General features: G+C 41.7%; 1 protein-coding gene across 6 annotated transcripts in view; it reads left to right on the top strand.

Moving 5' to 3' along the window:
• LOC106612433 (DISP complex protein LRCH3) overlaps nt 1–19,874 on the top strand; it is a 99,704-nt gene that overhangs the window by 833 nt on the left and 78,997 nt on the right. The gene's annotated exons all lie outside the window — the stretch shown is intronic.

Genomic DNA, 19,874 nt, shown 5'->3' with positions numbered 1-19,874 from the left:
TAGCTTGAACGCAACGTTTATTTGACTGATGGCTTGTTAACGCTATCTAGCTACGCCCAACGTTCGTCAGTTCATATTTTCATAGGGATGTAACTAGCTAGTTATAACATTTTACATGTGTCTGCTGCAAATACATTCCCAGACACTCACAACGTTATAATACGTTGCGCGAGAACTGACAGATCGGGACGCTTATTGAATGTGTACATATTCGAATCAAGAACCAGTGTTGTCACCATTACCTGTTTTTGTGGGTAACTTGTGGCTCTGAAAATGAGGGAGGGAATACTGTAAGGGAAATAATTTTTGTTTGTGATGTGATGCTCATTTTAAGACATGGTCCGCTGCACCGTCGTCACTGCTTATGTGCGGTGGACAGTCAGTGCAGATGTTGAGGGATTGTGGCTGCCTGGGGGGGTTGGGCTTTGACACCATGTGGCACTTTCCTGAACCCTGCTCCAGACGATCACAAACGGCCACTAAACACACACGTATAGTTTGGATGGCTCATGCCTTAACAGTACTTCTGTCTTCTATAGTTTCCCCCTTCTTTCACCAATGTCACGTTTCTTCTCAGTATCCTATAGGCCTATTGAATGCAGGAATTAACCTCTTATGAGTTTTTTTTTGCCCTGGACCCTCACACTGACCCCTACCACTCGCGCGCTATTGCGGGTTGACTCATAACCCTCATTTCCCCCGCAGTTATATCCGCAGGACATGCGGGTTTCGGGTCATTAAGCAACATGAAATCTTATTAAAATCTGTTCATATACACCCCAGGAAGAATATGACAACTTAAAAAAAAAAAAACATACAAATTCTGACAAGCGAACACTTAAATATGGCCATTTTTACATTTTCATAAATTCTTAGAATATTTGGGATTACATATAGTAAGGCATTTGTGAAAATTCTATATAGCAAAATAGAGTGTAAATGCTGCTGTGCGTTTTGACCATTTATAGACACTGCAGTAGATAAAATGTTTTTATTTGATTTTATCTCGTACAGGAGCGGAGTCTACGCAGACCGGTGCGCCATAGCCAATCAGAGCTACAGTAGGCCTTTATGCAAACAAGCCAGTTGCCACAAAGGCCTGCCATCATTCACTTTGAACTGGACTGTGTGTTAACAGGCAGTAGGGCCTGCCATCATTCACTTTGAACTGGACTGTGTGTTTACAGGCAGTTGCAACAGCGCGGCTTTAGATCATTAGAACACATTCTCCAATAGCCACAGAATACACCTGAATGGATTTCTGTAAATACCACCGGAGTCCTCTTCCGTTTGGGAACTGTACAGTCCGATTGATGAAACAACCATGAAAAGGCAGGCTATATCTCCCTGAGTTATGCACATTATCAAGATCATCAAGATCAACAACTAATGCTAGCCAGAGCAAGATGTGCTAAAATCTAATGAAGGACCATTAGATAAACCCTCTCAAACTTTTTAAGTTAGTTGGCCATTAAAATTGCACTGGTAAACATTGGGGAATTGTGTCCTACTCGTCCTTCTGCAGCTGGCCTGCCAATCCATGCCTGTATCAACCTAGCACCCAAGCTAACTGGCTAAACTTGGCTAGCTTGCAAGCTTTTTCCTGACACAAATGAGAGAACACCTCATTGACCATCTTACTCGCACTAGGAGAGTTAGTTAGGCTGTTTACATGTTATCTAGAGCATTCGTGACTTACTTTTTTTTGCCTACTTTATTGACACCGGTCATATTCAGCGGGTGTTATGCATTCGTAAATTTGCAAAACAACGGGATATGCTAGCTAACTGGATAACAGTCGTTGAAGTTCTTGCTAGCTAACCAAATGACACCTGCAGCATCTCTAACTGTGTATAGCCACTGAAAAATGATATGAGGGGAAAAAGTCAGTCACTCACCCAGTCGTCCAATGACATAACATCCTCCTTGCTCGATAGCTAGCTGCTATGTAGCGAGCATTAGGGCCCATGTTTTTAGCTTGCTACATAAATAGATACACTAGCCTATGTACCAGGCCAGCTGTGATTTACAGCCTGATAGCAATATTTTTTTGGACTACCCAGAAATGTATTGGTGAATTATATTATTCATGCATTGAACGGCATCCATCTTTTCTGCCAATAATGCCTTAGTGTACGTCATGGACTGTTGAGTCAAATATAATTTGTGAAGTTGGTTTTGGAGCATAAACTGGGAATTTGATATTTTTGACTGATATTATGATTGTCTGTTTTCATATCTGCAAAGTAGTTAAAATGCTGTCAGTTCCACTTTAAATATTGTGTGGATGAAGGGCAGGTGTGTGGCGGCTGGGTTGAATAACCTAAAGAGAAAACAATCATGTGCCTTTTACTGAGGAGTGGCTTCTGTCTGGGCACTCTACCATAATGGCCTGATTGGTGGAGTGCTGCAGAGGTGGTTGCCCTTCTGGATGGTTCTCTCATCTCCATAGAGGAACTCTGGAGCTCAGTCAGAGTGATCATCAGGTTCTTGGTCACCTCCCTGACCAAGGCCCTTCTACCCCTGTTACTCAGTTTGGCCAGGTGGCCAGCTCTAGGAAGAGTCTTGGTGGTTCCAAGCTTCTTCCATTTAAGAATGATGGAGGCCACTGTGTTCTTGGGGACCTTCAATGTGGCAGACATTTTTTGGTACACTTCCCCAGATCTGTGCCTCGACACAATCCTCTCTCGGAACTCTACGGACAATTCCTTCGACCTCATGGCTTGGTTTTTGCTCTGACATGCACTGTCAACTGTGGGACCTTTATATAGACAGGTGTGTGCCTTTCCAAATCATGTCCAATCAATTGAAATTACCACAGGTGGACTCCAATCAAGTTGTAGAAACATCTGAAGGATGATCAATGGAAACAGTATGCACCTGAGCTCAATTTCGAGTCTCATATCAAAGGGTCTGAATACTTATGTAAATAAGCGATTTCTGTTTTTATTTGTAATACATTTGCAAAAAACTTCTAAAAACATTTTAACTTTAACTATGGGGTATTGTGTGTAGATTGAGGATTATATATATTTATTAATCTGTTTGATAATGTGGCTGTAACAAAATGTGGAAAAGGACAACTAACCGAGCCACTGCCTGTTCACCTCGCTATCATCCAGAAGGTGAGGTCAGTACAGGTGCATCAAAGCTGGGACCGAGAGACAGAAGCTGTTTTTCAATCTCAAGGCCATCAGACTGTTAAATAGCCGTCACTAGCACATTAGAGGCTGCCGCCCATATACATAGACTTGAAATTACTGACCATTAATAATGGAACACTTGTCACTTTAATATTGTTTACATATATTTCGTTACTCATCTCGTATGTATATACTGTATTATATCCTGTTCTACTGTATCTTAGTATATGACCCTCTGACATTGCTTGCCCAAATATTTATATATTCATAATTCCATTTCTTTACTTTAGATTTGTGTGTGTTGTGAAATAGTTAGATATTACTGCACTGTTAGAGATAGAAACTCAAGTGTTTCGCTACATCCGCAATAACATCTACTAAACACGTCTGTGACAATTACAATTCGATTTTATTTGAAAAAGAGTTAGGGGTATGAAAACTCCCAGAATGCACTGTAGGCCCACCCACTTGGCAGCTAGACCAACAGATACTCCTGTGTACCCCCACCCTTCTCCTTCCCCTTTTGACGATCCCGCAGGTGAAGAAGCCAGATGTGGAGGTCCGGTCGGTTGGATGTACTGCGCAATATGGTACAAAAATGAACATGAAATTATATGGCAACAGCTCTGGTGGACATTCCTGCAGTCAGCATGCCAATTGCACGCTCCCTCAAAACTTGAGATGTGTGACAAACTGCACATGTTGCAGTTGCCTTTTATTGCCCCCTGCACAAGGTGCACCTGTGTAATGAGCATGCTGTTTAATCAGCTTCTTGATATACCACACCTGGCAGGTGAATGGATTGTTTTGACAAAGGATAAATAAATGCTCACTAACAGAGATGTAAACAGAATTTGAAAGAAATAAAGCTTTTTGTGCATATGGAACATTTCTGGGGTATTTTATTTCAACTCATGAAAGATGGGACCAGCACTTTACATGTTGTTTCATATTTTTGTTCAGTATATATTACAGACAAGTGGACTAGCAAAAATCTGCCACCCCTGTTAGAATTTTTTTTTGCCATTGCTGACTGTAGCCTACAGTGCATTCTCTGTATTAGCCGGTTAGGGTTGTGTGCAGGCCTCAGATTTGTACTTATAGTCAGGCTGTTGCTAATAGGTTATTAGCAATTGCGGGCGTGTGACCCGTGCACAACTAACACACACAGTCTCACACTGAGTGTGTGTTGGGATGTATCTGGGTCAATATCGATTGTCTGTATGGGCAGAAGTGACCTCTAAGTTAAATTGTTTCTCTTCTGCTGATGAAGAGTAAAGAGATGTTTGGTAGGCAAGGGCCATTCTTTTATCTCGAGCAGGGACCTATAGAAGAATAACTTCTTAGTGGAAGTGTGATGCTTGGGGGGAGGAGGATGATGATGGGGCAGGGAGAGGAAGACTGACAGGGCCAGTGTTGTGTTACGATACCTCTTCCTCCTGTTTGTCACATGAAGAGATTGAGTAATCCCATCAATGCTGGGCCAAACAACAACAGAGCTAACTTGTTTGGCCGGCCTGGCAGCACTCACACAGCTGCAAGCAGTTGAGCCCCATACAGCAAAAACCCACACGCACAGCAACAATATATAGGAAAACAAAACACTGGGGGAATGGGGAATTTACCTAAGACTAACAGTTAATGCTTTGACATTGATCTTCGAATAAAATGATAAATAGCCACCTACAGGCCCTCCACACACATCCCACCCCAACAACCAGTATACAATATTAGTTCTCTGTCTGACAACCTAATGTAATGTATTCCCTGTGAATCTGGTGATGGTTATTTCCCCCCTGTTCAGAGAAATTAGCCATTGAAGTCACTTGCATTCTTTACCATAAATTAGTGTGAGTGCCAAGTTTTGCTCACTAGATGCTGCTGTTCCTACTACTAACACCACACCCTTTTTATGAATTTTGCTTGTCTCTTGTTTCTTAAATGGATCACAACATTTTCTTTGTAACTTTGGGTAGAAAACCAATTGCTTTTACTGAAATCCCAACTAATTATAATATGTTTTTGGTAATTTTTAATAGTACATTTAAAAAAAAATGTTTTAACCCCTTCGTCTACCCAATTTTGTCATCCAATTACGATCTTGTCTCATCGCTGCAACTCCCCAACGGGCTCAGGAAAGTCGAAGTTTGAGTCATGCGTCCTCTGAAACATGAGGCGCGAATAGTACCCGCAAAACACCAGTCTCAACGTCAACAGTGAAGAGGCGACTCCAGGATGCTGGCCTTCTAGGGAGAGTTGCAATGAAAAAGCCATATCTCAGACTGGCCTATAAAAAGAAAAGATTAAGATGGGCAAAAGAACACAGACACTGGACAGAGGAACTCTGCCTAGAGGCCAGCATCCCGGAGTCACCTCTTCACTGTTGATGTTGAGACTGGTGTTTTGTGGGTACTATTTAATGAAGCTGCCAGTTGAGGACTTGTGAGGTGTCTGTTTCTCAAACTAGACACACTAACGTACTTGTCCTCTTGCACAGGGGCCTCCCACTCCTCCTTTCTATTCTTCTATTCTGGTTAGAGACAGTTTGCGCTGTTCTGTGAAGAGAGTAGTATACAGCGTTGTATGAGATCTTCAGTTTCAGTTTCAATGTTCGGGACAAAATTGAGGCTATGATTAAGAAGTTGGAGCTCTTCTCTCTCTGCATTAACAAGGACAACACAAAGGTCTTTCCATCACTGTATGATTATTTTTTTGGTGTGCAAATGAACTCAAGCTTACGGACAATGTCAAATGTGATATAGCGAAGCACCTGAGTGAGTTGGGTGCGCAATTACGCAAGTACTTTCCGAAACGGATGACACAAACTGGATTCGTTATCCATTTCATCCCCTGCCTCCAGTCCACTTACCGATATCTGAACAAGAGAGCCTCATTGATATTGCAACAAGGGGTTCTGTGAAAATGTAATTTAATAAGAAGCTACTGCCAGATTTTTGGATTGGGCTGCGCTCAGAGTATCCTGCCTTGGCGAATCACGCTGTTATGATACTGATGCCCTTGGCAACCACGTACCTATGTGAGAGTGGATTCTCGGCCCTCACTAGCATGAAAACTAAATAAGCACAACCCAACATTGCAGAGTTATGTGCATCTTTTCAAGCACATCCTCCTCATTAACCTGTGAGTTATTCACCATTTTCGAGGAACAAATAAGGTTGTACATGTAAGATGGTTAAATAAATAGCAAAATGATGCTAGAGGGGGTACGCAGCTGGAGGTTGTGTTTGAAGGGGTACAGGTCTATAAAAAGTTGGGAACCTGGAACCACCACTACATGTTTCTATTAGTAGCCTACATTTACTGTTAATTTCCATAATTTCTAATCAGCAATGTTTGTTTTGGTTATGGTAATTTGTTAGTTTTGTTATTACAGTCGTTTCCCCTTCTTATTGTCGGAGTTAATGCGTTGTTTGCAGAGCTCACAAACCTATATTCTACAAGTTTTGGTTATTTTATTACATTTATGAGTTTTGTCAATTGATTCAGTGTCTTTTGTTTGGAGCGCTCCTGTCAATGATGAGTCAGGACGTGCACCTGATTACGCATATCGAAGTAGGCCTAGGCTACCTGTCCTGCACGCAAATGTAGGCCTATAAATGTTCCCATTTGGGGATGTCTGATTTATTATTTCTGTCACCACCACTAATGAGCTGTGGCGCTTCTCAAAACAATGTTTCACCTCAAACAGCAAGTAATCAAAGTCTGTTTTTACATCCATTGATAATGACAGTAGTTCTTCAATGTATTTCAAAAATATTTCCAGCTCTCCCTTTCGATAACCACTCGGCATGAAAGGGAAAAATGTAATACTCTGATACAGTGGAAACTTCATAAAATACCCGATTTACTTGTTATCTCTTGCACAAATAGCCTACAGCTGTGACTGTCCCGCGCTCATGAGACTGAGGGCCCAGAATATTTTATAAACTGTTGCAAGTTTGCTAGCACAAGCTTCAGCTGGACACAGTTGATAAAATGTTTAAAGTTTGTTGCAGATATGCCATGAGTAGACTGATTCATAGGATATTTATTTTGATCAGGAAATGTTCTACCTGCAGGCTGCAATGTTTATTTGTTGGCTTTATGTAGGAACTTTTTTACATGCAGTTGAAGTCGGTAGTTTACATACACTTAGCCATTAAAACTCGTTTTTCAACCACTCCACAAATTTCTTGTTAACAAACTATAGTTTTGGCAAGTCGGTTAGGACATCTACTGTGTGCATGACACAAGTAATTTTTCCAACAATTGTTTACAGACCGATTTAATTCACTTATAATTTACTGTATCACGTTTCCAGTGGGTCAAAAGTTTACATACACGAACGTGACTGTGCCTTTAAACAGCTTGGAAAATTCCAGAAAATGATGTCATGGCTTTAGAAGCTTCTTTTAGGCGAATTTACATACTTTGAGGCAATTGGAGGTGTACCTGTGGATGTATTTCAAGGCCTACCTTCAAACTCAGTGCCTCTTTGCTTGACATCATGGGAAAATCAAAAGAAATCAGCCAAGATCTCAGGAAAAAAAATGGTAGACCTCCACAAGTCTGGTACATCCTTGGGAGCAATTTCCAAATGCCTGAAGGTACCACGTTCATCTGTACAAACAATAGTACGCAAGTATAAACACCCTGGGATCACGCAGCCGTCATACCGCTCAGGAAGGAGACACGTTCTGTCTCCTAGAGATTAATGTACTTTGGTGCGAAAAGTGCAAATCAATCCCAGAAAAACAGCAAAGGACGTTGTGAAGATGCTGGAGGAAACTGGAACAAAAGTGTCTATATCCACAGTAAAACGAGTCCTATATCGACATAACCTGAAAGGCCGCTCAGCAAGGAAGAAGCCACTGCTCCAAAACCGCCATAAAAAATCCAGACTACGGTTTGCAGCTGCACATGGGGACAAAGATCATACTTTTTGGAGAAATGTCCTCTGGTCTGATGAAACAAAAATAGAACTGTTTGGCCATAATGACCATCGTTATGTTTGGAGGGAAAAGGGTGAGGCTTGCAAGGCAAAGAACACCATCCCAACCGTGAAGCACGGGGTCGGCAGCATCATGTTGTGGGGGTGCTTTGCTGCAGGAGGGACTGGTGCACTTCACAAAATAGATTGCATCATGAGGCAGGGAAATGATGTGGATATATTGAAGCAGCATCTCAAGACATGAGTCAGGAAGTTGAAGATTGGTCGCAAATTGGTCTTCCAAATGGACCCCAAGCATTCTTCCAAAGTTGTGGCACAATGGCTTAAAGACAAAGTCAAGGTATTGGAGGGCCATCACAAAGCCCTGACCTCAATCCTATAGAAAATGTCTGGGCAGAACTGAAAAAGCATGTGGGAGCAAGGAGGCCTACAAACCTGACCCAGTTAAACCAGCTCTGTCAGGAGGAATGGGCCAACATTCACCCAACTTGCGAGAAGGTTGTGGAAGGCTACCTGAAACATTTGACCCAAGTTAAACAATTTAAAGACAATGCTACCAAATACTTCTGACCCACTGGGAATGTGATGAAGGAAATACAAGCTGAAATAAATCTTTCTCTTTACTATTATTCTGACATTTCACATTATTAAAATAAAGTGGTGATCCTAACTGGCGTAAAACAGGGAATTAAGGATTAAATGTCAGGAATTGTGAAACTGAGTTTAAATGTATTTGGCTAAGGTGTATGTAAACTTCTGACTTCAACTGTAGTTGCAATGGCAACAGAAGTAACTTTTTTTTTTAGATTTGTCAATTTTATTTAGATACAATTATATTAACCACATGACAATGATTTTGACATACAAAAGACTATTATAAATGAAATGAAACTGTTGCACGAAAATTTGCATATGAAAATCATAACTGGCATGCAGATCGGTCGAAATTGTAAAATAAATTGGTGCTCCAAAATGAAAAAGTTTGCAGACCCTTGCTTTAGCCTATTCCCGGCAACTTCTGGAGCATAACGGCAGAATCTGTGAAGGCCAGCAGTAGCGGGAGAAGGCTCGGGCACAGGTTTTTCTTCTTCTGGTTAGGCTAGATTGATCTCTGGCTCCCTCCTTGAGACATTTGTTTTAATTCTTTAATCAAACAGCGAGCTTAAAGCATCAGATGAGCTCTGTACATATACATTGAACAAAAATATAAATGCAAAATATAAAGTGCTGGTTCCATGAGTTGAAATAAAAGATCCCAGAAATGTTCCATATGCACCAAAAGCTTGCCTTTGTATTTTTGTGCGTAAATTTGTTTACATCCCTGTAATGAGCATCTCTGCTTTGCCAATATAATCCATACACCTGGCAGGTGTGGCATATCAAGAAGCTGATTAAACAGCATGATCATTACACAGGTGCACCTTGTGCTGGTGCAAAATCCACTCTAAAATGTGCAGTTTTGTCACAACACAATGCCACAGATGTCTCATGTTTTTGAGGGAGTGTGCAATTGGCATGCTGACTGCAGGAATGTCCACCAGAGCTGTTGCCAGAATTTGTTTTCTCTATCATAAGCCGCCTCCAACTTTGTTTTAGTGAATTTGGCAGTACATCTAACTGGCCTCACAACTGCTGACCATGTGTAACCATTCCAGCCCAGGACCTCCAAATCTGGCTTCCTCACCTGCGGGATCATCAGAGGGGGGAAGGTTGGGGTGCGACGGTATATTTATGTCTGTAATAAAGCCCTTTTGTGGGTAAAAACTTAGTCAGATTGGCTGGGCCTGGCTCCCAAGTGGGTGGCCCTACTCCCTCACAGGTCCACCCATGGCCGCGCCACTGCCCAGTAACGTGAAATCCATAGATTTGGGCCTAATGAATTAATTTCAATTGACTCATTTCTTTATATGAACTGTAACTCAGCAACATCTTTAATTGTTACAATTTCCGTTTTTGAAGTTTTTTTCAGTATATAGAATTGTATTAAAACGCATACGGTGTGTCCTATAAATGGTAAAATACATGTTTTAAAATGTTGACCAATCGATTGGTCAAAAGAAAAGACTCGGTAGACCAATATTTTTTTCAGCTTAAACCAAAACCAAAACCACAGCTAAATGCAGCACTAACCTTTGATCTTCATCAGATGACACTCCTAGGTCGTTGTTATACAATACATGCATGTTTTGTTCAATCAAGTTCATATTTATATCAAAAAACAGCTTTTTACATTAGCATGTGATGTTCAGAACTAGCATACCCACTGCAAACTTCCTGTGAATTTACTTAATTACTCATGATTAACGTTCACAAAATACATAATTATTTTAAGAATTATGGATACAGAACTCCTTTATGCAATCATGGTGTCAGATTTTAAAATAGCTTTTTGGCGAAAGCACATTTTGCAATATTCTGAGTACATATCACGCACGGCTAGCTAATTTGACACCCACCAAGTTTGGCCCTCACCAAACTCAGATTTACTATAAGAAAAATTGGATTACCTTTGGTGTTATTTGTCAGAATGCACTCCCAGGACTTCTACTTCAACAACAAATGATGTTTTGGTTCGAAATAATCCATAGTTATATTGAAATAGCTCAGTTTTGTTCGTGCGTTCAGGTAACTATCCGAAGGGTGACGCGCGAGCGAAATATTCCATTACCGTACTTCGAAGCATGTCAAACGCTGTTTAAAATACATTTTTATGCGACAATTAATCCACAGATAAAACGGTAAACCAAATTTGTTTCTAGTCATCTCTCCTCCTTCCTTCAGGCTTCTTTTTCTTATTTTGTACTTTATATGGTGGTTGACAAACAACTTTAGGTGCATTACCGCAACCGACTGGAGTGTGGACCTAAATTGACCACCCACGTGGTATATGCTCCTAAAAACCTATTTCAACCCCTGGCCACGCTGATGTGCGCGAGCAGTGTGGGTGCAATGATTGAATAACATGTAGGTGTAAATTTATTTTGCAACACTCGCGATGTGTCCGATATGGTTAGCATGTTAGGCACTGCATCTCAGTCTTAGAGGCGTCACTACAGACCCTGGTTCGATTCCAGAATGTATCACAACCGGCCGTAAATTGGGAGTCCCATAGGGCAGCACGCAATTGGCCCAGCATCGTCCGGGTTAGGTCAGGATAGGCAGTCATTGTAAATAAGAATTTGTTCTTAACCTCTCTAGGGTAGGTGGCACCAAATCGTCCCACCTACGCAACAGCCAGTCTAATCCCGTGGCGCGATATTCAAATACCTTAAAAAATGCTATTACTTCAATTTCTCAAACATATAACTATTTTACACCATTTTAAACACAAGACTCTCGTTAATCTAACCACACTGTCCGATTTCAAAAAGGCTTTACAACGAAAGCAAAACATTAGATTATGTCAGCAGAGTACCCAGCCAGAAATAATCAGACACCCATTTTTCAAGGTAGCATATAATGTCACATAAACCCAAACCACAGCTAAATGCAGCACTAACCTTTGATGATCTTCATCAGATGACACTCCTAGGACATTATGTTATACAATACATGCATGCTTTGTTCAATCAAGTTCATATTTATATCAAAAAACAGCTTTTTACATTAGCATGTGACTAGCATGTGACTAGCATTCCCACCGAACACTGCCGGTGAATTTACTAAATTACTCACGATAAACGTTCACAAAAAGCATAACAATTATTTTAAGAATTATAGATGCAGAACTCCTCTATGCACTCGATATGTCCGATTTTAATATAGCTTTTCGGTGAAAGCACATTTTGCAATATTCTCAGTAGATAGCCCGGCATCACAGGGCTAGCTATTTAGACACCCAGCAAATTTAGCACTCACCAAAATCAGATTTACTATAAGAAAAATGTTATTACCTTAGCTGTCTTCGTCAGAATGCACTCCCAGGACTTCTACTTCAATAACAAATGTTGGTTTGGTTCAAAATAATCCATAGTTATATCCAAACAGCGGCGTTTTGTTCGTGCGTTCAAGACACTATCCGAAAGGGTAAATAAGGGTGACGAGCATGGCGCAATTCGTGACAAAACATTTCTAAATATTCCATTACCGTACTTCGAAGCATGTCAACCGCTGTTTAAAATCAATTTTTATGCCATTTTTCTCATAAAAAAGCGATAATATTCCGACCGGGAATCTGCGTTTAGGTAAACGGACGAAAGAAAATAAAGCATTCCGTCGACTCGGGCACGCGCCTAAGCCCATAGTACTCTGATCGGCCACTTGCCAAAAGCGATAATGTGTTTCAGCCAGAGGCTGCCTCTATCGTTCAGCTTTTTCCCGGTCTCTGAGAGCCTATGGGAGCCGTAGGAAGTGTCACGTTAGAGCAAAGATCCTCAGTCTTCAATAAAAAGAGCCAAGATGAAACACAACTTCTCAGACAGGCCACTTCCTGCATGGAATCTTCTCAGTTTTTGGCCTGCCATATGAGTTCTGTTATACTCACAGACACCATTCAAACAGTTTTAGAAACTTTAGGGTATTTTCTATCCAAAGCCAATAATTATATGCATATTCTAGTTACTGGGCAGGAGTAGTAACCAGATTAAATCGGGTACGTTTTTTTTATCCAGCCGTGTCAATACTGCCCCCTAGCCCTAACAAGTTAAATCCACTTCAATCAGTGTAGATGAAGAGGAGGAGACTGGTTAACCTGTTGAGGACAGACATTCCGCTAGCGGAACCCCGTTCCGCCAGCGGGACCCCTCGTCAACAGCCAATGGAATAGCAGGACGCGAAATACAAAAAAATTCTCAAACAATCAACTATTTTACACCATTTTAAAGATAAACTTCTCGTTAATCCAACCACAGTGTCCGATTTCAAAAAGGCTTTACGTCGAAAGCATAACATTAGATTATGTTAGGACATCACCTTGACAAGAAAAACCACACAGCCATTTTCCAAGCAAGGAGAGGCATCACAAAAACCAGAAATACAGCTAAAATTAATCACTAACCTTTGACGATCTTCATCAGATGACACTCCCAGGACTCAATGTTACACAATAGATGTATGTTTTTTTGGATAAAGTTCATATTTATATCCAAAAACCCCATTTTACATTGGCGCTTGATGTTCTGAAAATGTATTGCCTCCAAAACTCCCGGTGAATGAGCACATCAATTTACAAAAATACTCATCATAAACGTTGATAAAATTTACAACAGTTATTGAAAGAATTATAGATACACTTCTCCTTAATGCAACCGCTGTGTCAGATTTCAATACAGCTTTATGGCGAAAGCACATTGTTCAATATTCTGAGTACAGAGCTCAGCCATCAAAGCAAGCTATACAGTTACCCGCCAAGTTCTGGAGTCAACAAAACTCAGAAATAGTATTAGAAATCTTCACTTACCTTTGCTGATCTTCGTCAGAATGCACTCCCAGGACTCCCACTTCCACAAGAAATGTTCGATAAAATCCATATTTATGTCCAAATACCTCATTTTGTTCGCGCGTTCAGATCACTATTCCAAAGGCAAAATGCACGAGCGCAGAACCCGAGACAAAGTCAAAAAGTTTCATTACCTTTCGTAGAAACATGTCAAACGATGTTTACAATCAATCATTAGGGTCTTTTTATCATAAATATTCGATAATATTCCAACCGGACAATAGCGTATTCATTACAGAGGAAAAATAAGGAACGTCACGCCTGCGTGACTGTGCAGTAAACAACTCATTGGCCTCAGGCAGTCCACTTGTTGAGTCAGCTCTTATTCTCTCCTCAGTAACAGTAGAAGCATGAAACAAGGTTCTAAAGACTGTTGACATCTAGTGGAAGCCTTAGGAAGTGCAAAATTACCCCACAGACACTGTAGTTTAGATAGGGAATCACTTGAAAAACTACAAACCTCAGATTTCCCACTTCCTGGTTGGATTTTTCTCAAGTTTTTGCCTGCCTTATGAGTTCTGTTATACTCACAGACATCATTCAAACAGTTTTAGAAACTTCAGAGTTTCCTATCCAAATCTACTAATAATATGCAAATATTTGACTCTGGGCCCAAGTAGCAGGCAGTTTACTCTGGGCACGCTTTTCATCTGAACGTGAAAATCACAAACGGAAGGATTTTTAAGCCTTGAGACAATTGAGACATGGATTGTTTATGTGTGCCATTCAGAGGGTGAATGGACAAGTGCTTATTTACGGGGTATGGTAGTAGGTGCAGGTGCACCGGTTTGTGTCAAGAACTGCAACCCTGCTGGGTTTTTCCCGTTTGTATTAAGAATGGTCCACCACCCAAAGGACATCCAGACAACTTGACACAACTGTGGGAAGCATTGGAGTCAACATGGGCCAGCATCCCTGTGGAATGCTTTCAACACCTTGTAGAGTCCAGGCCCTGATGAATTGAGGCTGTTCTGGGGGAGGGGGGAGGGGGGTGCGCGCAACTCACTTTTAGGTGGAACAGTTTAACTGTTATGAATACACCCTCCTGTCCGTCTTCAACTGTTTGAATAACAGCCTGTTCACTTTGTTTAGATATTGAAATCAAGTGGCCTATCTGGATAAAAACTGCTTATTTCTCAAAATGAGAACGAGTTGCCAAAGCCTTATAAATGCATATTTTTATGCTTATTGCACATGTATAAAACAGACTAGACAGCTTGCACATAAGTCTGTGGCTAAAATGCTGCTAGTGGTAAGCGGTATCCCGTTGTTGCGCGTGACAAACAGATCATGAATTTTCCACACACGTTTATTGACTTTCCCAGTATGGCTTGGGCGGTATACTATACATACACACACGTGTGTGTGTGTGTGTGTGTGTGTGTGTGCGTGTGTGATATATATATATACACACGCACACACACAGTGGGGCAAAAAAGTATTTAGTCAGCCACCAATTGTGCAAGTTCTCCCACTTAAAAAGATGAGGCCTGTAATTTTCATCATAGGTACACTTCAACTATGACAGACAAAATGAGGAAAAAGAATCCAGAAAATCACATTGTAGGATTTTTTATTAATTTATTTGCAAATTATGGTGGGAAATAAGTATTTGGTCAATAACAAAAGTTTCTCTACTTTGTTATATACCCTTTGTTGGCAATGACACAGGTCAAACATTTTCTGTAAGTCTTCACAAGGTTTTCACACACTGTTGCTGGTATTTTGGCCCATTCCTCCATGCAGATCTCCTCTAGAGCAGTGATGTTTTGGGGCTGTCGCTGGGCAACACGGACTTTCAACTCCCTCCAAAGATTTTCTATGGGGTTGAGATCTGGAGACTGGCTAGGCCACTCCAGGACCTTGAAATGCTTCTTACGAAGCCACTCCTTCGTTGCCCGGGCGGTGTGTTTGGGATCATTGTCATGCTGAAAGACCCAGCCACGTTTCATCTTCAATGCCCTTGCTGATGGAAGGAGGTTTTCACTCAAAATCTCACGATACATGGCCCCATTCATTCTTTCCTTTACACGGATCAGTCGTCCTGGTCCCTTTGCAGAAAAACAACCCCAAAGCATGATGTTTCCACCCCCATGCTTCACAGTAGGTATGGTGTTCTTTGGATGCAACTCAGCATTCTTTGTCCTCCAAACATGACGAGTTGAGTTTTTACCAAAAAAGTTATATTTTGGTTTCATCTGACCATATGACATTCTCCCAATCCTCTTCTGGATCATCCAAATGCTCTCTAGCAAACTTCAGACGGGCCTGGACATGTACTGGCTTAAGCAGAGGGACACGTCTGGCACTGCAGGATTTGAGTCCCTGGCGGCGTAGTGTGTTACTGATGGTAGGCTTTGTTACTTTGTTCCCAGCTCTCTGCAGGTCATTCACTAGGTCCCCCCGTGTGGTTCTGGGATTTTTGCTCACCGTTCTTGTGATCATTTTGACCCCACGGGGTGAGATCTTGCGTGGAGCCCCAGATCGAGGGAGATTATCAGTGGTCTTGTATGTCTTCCATTTCCTAATAATTGCTCCCACAGTTGATTTCTTCAAACCAAGCTGCTTACCTATTGCAGATTCAGTCTTCCCAGCCTGGTGCAGGTCTACAATTTTGTTTCTGGTGTCCTTTGACAGCTCTTTGGCCTTGGCCATAGTGGAGTTTGGAGTGTGACTGTTTGAGGTTGTGAACAGGTGTCTTTTATACTGATAACAAGTTCAAACAGGTGCCATTAATACAGGTAACGAGTGGAGGACAGAGGAGCCTCTTAAAGAAGTTGTTACAGGTCTGTGAGAGCCAGAAATCTTGCTTGTTTGTAGGTGACCAAATACTTATTTTCCACCATAACTTGCAAATAAATTAATTAAAAATCCTACAAACGTGATTTTTCTGGATTTTTTTTTCTCATTTTCTGTCATAGTTGACGTGTACCTATGATGAAAATTACAGGCCTCTCATCTTTTTAAGTGGGAGAACTTGCACAATTGGTGGCTGACTAAATACTTTTTTGCCCCACTGTATGCATGTGTATATATATATGCCTGCCCATACCATAACCCCACCGCCACCATGGGGCACGCTGTTCACAACGTTATCAGCAAACCGCTCGCCCACACGATGCCATACACGTGGCCTGCGGTTGAGGCCGGTTGGACATACAAGCAAAATCCCTACAACGACATCGGAGGCAGCTTACGGTAGAGAAATGATCATGACATTCTCTGGCAACAGCTCTGGTGGACATTCCTGCTGTCAGCATGCCAATTGCAAACTCCCTCAAAACTTGAGACATCTGTGTTATGTGACAAAACTGCACATTTTAGAGTGGCCTTTTATTGTCACCAGCACAAGATGCACCTGTGTAATGATCATGCTGTTTAATCAGCTTATTGATATGCCACACCTGATTTTTTTCCAAATACACACACACACACACACACACACACACACACACACACACACACACACACACACACACACACACACACACCACACACACACACGTGTGTGTATGTGTGTGTGTATTTGGAAAAATCAGGTGTGACAACAACAATAAATAAGAATAAAATAAGATAATAGATACAAAAACATGAATAACATAAATCAATCAACTCTAATTAGCACATGTAGGACAGTATGCAAGTCTGTGTGCATGGACTTTGCAGATGTATTTCTAACATGTGCTGCACATAGTATTTGTTTTACAGTCCAATGGGGGCACAATTGGCGTCTCCTCCTCTTGCCTGCCCAAGCTGCAGCCTCAGGTGGATCAGGACAAGATTCAGCCCCCCGAACAGCTTTCACAAGCACTGCAGAGGCTGCTGTGCAGGGGAGGTGCTCCCTTCTTTTAATGTGTGGGGATACAAGTGTCTTTCCCAGCTGCTCCAGGAACACCCTCCTCTTGTTCCACTTATCAGGCGTCCAGGAAGGGTTGATCTTGTTCCATATCACGAAGGCATTGCATGAGGACACATCAATAATGTTATGGAAGATGACCAGGGGCTAGCGGGCAGTCATCCTCCTCCAGCTGTATGTTCCAATCACCTTGTCCAGGTTGTCCACGCTTCATTTGTTGTGGTTGTAGTCCAGGATGATGGCTGGCTTCCTGTCCTCACGATCACTGATCTCAGCCGTTTTGTGCAGTGTGCTCAGGAGGACCACATTCTTGTTCCTCTTTGGGAGGTAAGAAACTAGAGTGGTGGTGGGGGGGAAGGCAAACTTAGATGAGAAGAAGGCCTCTCTCCCCCTTGTTGTGAGAAGAGCAGGGGGGGAGCTCAGGCTTGTTCTAACTGTGCCAACGTTGGTGATCTTCCTCTTCAGGAGCTGCTGGCTGAGTTCAATCAGTAGCACACACAATCTCAATTTCTCATTTTGTGTGTGTGTGTGTGTGTGTGTGTGTGTGTGTGTGTGTGTGTGTGTGTGTGTGTGTGTGTGTGTGTGTGTGTGTGTGTGTGTGTGTGTGTGTGTGTGTGTGTGTGTGTGTGTGTGTGTGTGTGTGTGTGTGTGTGTGTGTGTGTGTGTGTGTGTGTGTGTGTCCTTTTTGTTTTTGTGGTATGTGTAAATGATTTTATAACTGCTGGGTCAAAAATGACCCTAAGACAATCTTTGTAACCTGGTGGTGTACAGCTTTCATGGAAATATGATCAAAGGCAATGTTTCACGTTTTCTAATGTTGGGGTCACTCTGGGAAAAGTCATAAAATTTCAAGTTGAAAAAATATAATTTAGGGGGTTTTCTCTGCTGTTAAACATAGTTGTGGGTCATTTTTTACCCTTAACCTCTATGGGCTAGGTGGGACGCTTGCTTGTGGCCTGGCACCATCGACACGTCAATCCATATCCTCGCTGTCATTGCTGGCGACAGCAAAAAATGTTTTGGATGAAATGGCTCGTTGGTCTAGGGGTATGATTCTCCCTTTGGGTGTGAGCAGTCCCGGGTTCAAATCCCATATGAGCCCTTTTGTAGAGCCTTTAACAGTCTGAGACAGGCGGATCTTGGGCAACTGGTTGGAGGGGTGACTGCCACCCCTGGAGCGCCAGACATGGTGGCTGAGTGATTAAGGCAAAGGACTGCTAATCTGTTGTGCTCTGCACTAGTGGGTTCAACACTGCATACCTTTTATTCATTTCTTACTTGATTAAAAAATAAGTCATTTTAACTTCTCGAGGGCCGGCGGGACGAAATCGTCCCACCTACGTAACAGCCAGTGGAATCCTGTGGCGCGTTATTCAAATACCTTAGAAATGCTATTACTTCAATTTGTCAAACATAAGACTATTTTACACCATTTTAAAGACAAGACTCTCGTTAATCTAACCACACTGTCCGATTTCAAAAAGGCTTTACAACGAAAGCAAAACATTAGATTATGTCAGCAGAGTACCCAGCCAGAAATAATTAGACACCCATTTTTCAAGCTCGCATATAATGTCACAAAAACCCAGAAGACAGCTAAATGCAGCACTAACCTTTGATGATCTTCATCAGATGGCACACCTAGGACATTATGTTATACAATACATGCATGTTTTGTTCAATCAAGTTCATATTTATATCAAAAACCAGCTTTTTACATTAGCATGTGACGTTCAGAACTAGCATACCCCCCGCAAACCTCCGGTGAATTTACTAAATTACTCACGATAAACGTTCACAAAAAACATAACAATTATTTTAAGAATTATAGATACAGACCTCCTCTATGCACTCGATATGTCCGATTTTAAAATAGCTTTTTGGTGAAAGCACATTTTGCAATATTCTAAGTAGATAGCCCAGCCATCACGGCTAGCCATTTAGACACCGACCAAGTTTAGCCCTGACCAAACTCTGATTTACTATTACAAAAGTTTGATTACCTTTGTTGTCTTCGTCAGAATGCACTCCCAGGACTGCTACTTCAATAACAAATGTTGGTTTGGTCCAAAATAATCCATCGTTATATCCAAATAGTGGCGTTTTGTTCGTGCGTTCCAAGACACTATCCGAAGTGTAAATAAGGGTCACGAGCATGGCGCAATTCGTGACAAAAAAATTCGAAATATTCCATTACCGTACTTCGAAGCATGTCAACCGCTGTTTAAAATCCATTTTTATGCCATTTTTCTCGTAAAAAAGCGATAATATTCTGACCGGGAATCTGCGTTTAGGTAAACAGAGGAAAGAAAACAAAGCATTCGGTCGACGCGGGCACGCGCCTGAGTCTCACAGTACTGTAACCAGCCACTACCCAAACGCGCTACTTTTTTTCAGCCAGAGCCTGCAAAGCCACGATTCAGCTTTTTGCCGCCTTCTGAGAGCCCATTGGAGCCGTAGGAAGTGTCACGTAACAGCAGAGATCCT

The sequence above is a fragment of the Salmo salar genome, chromosome 09 (genome assembly GCF_965601325.2).
Source record: "Salmo salar chromosome 09, fSalSal1, whole genome shotgun sequence".
NCBI lineage: Eukaryota > Metazoa > Chordata > Actinopteri > Salmoniformes > Salmonidae > Salmo > Salmo salar.
This window is presented reverse-complemented; position numbering and strand designations above follow the sequence as displayed.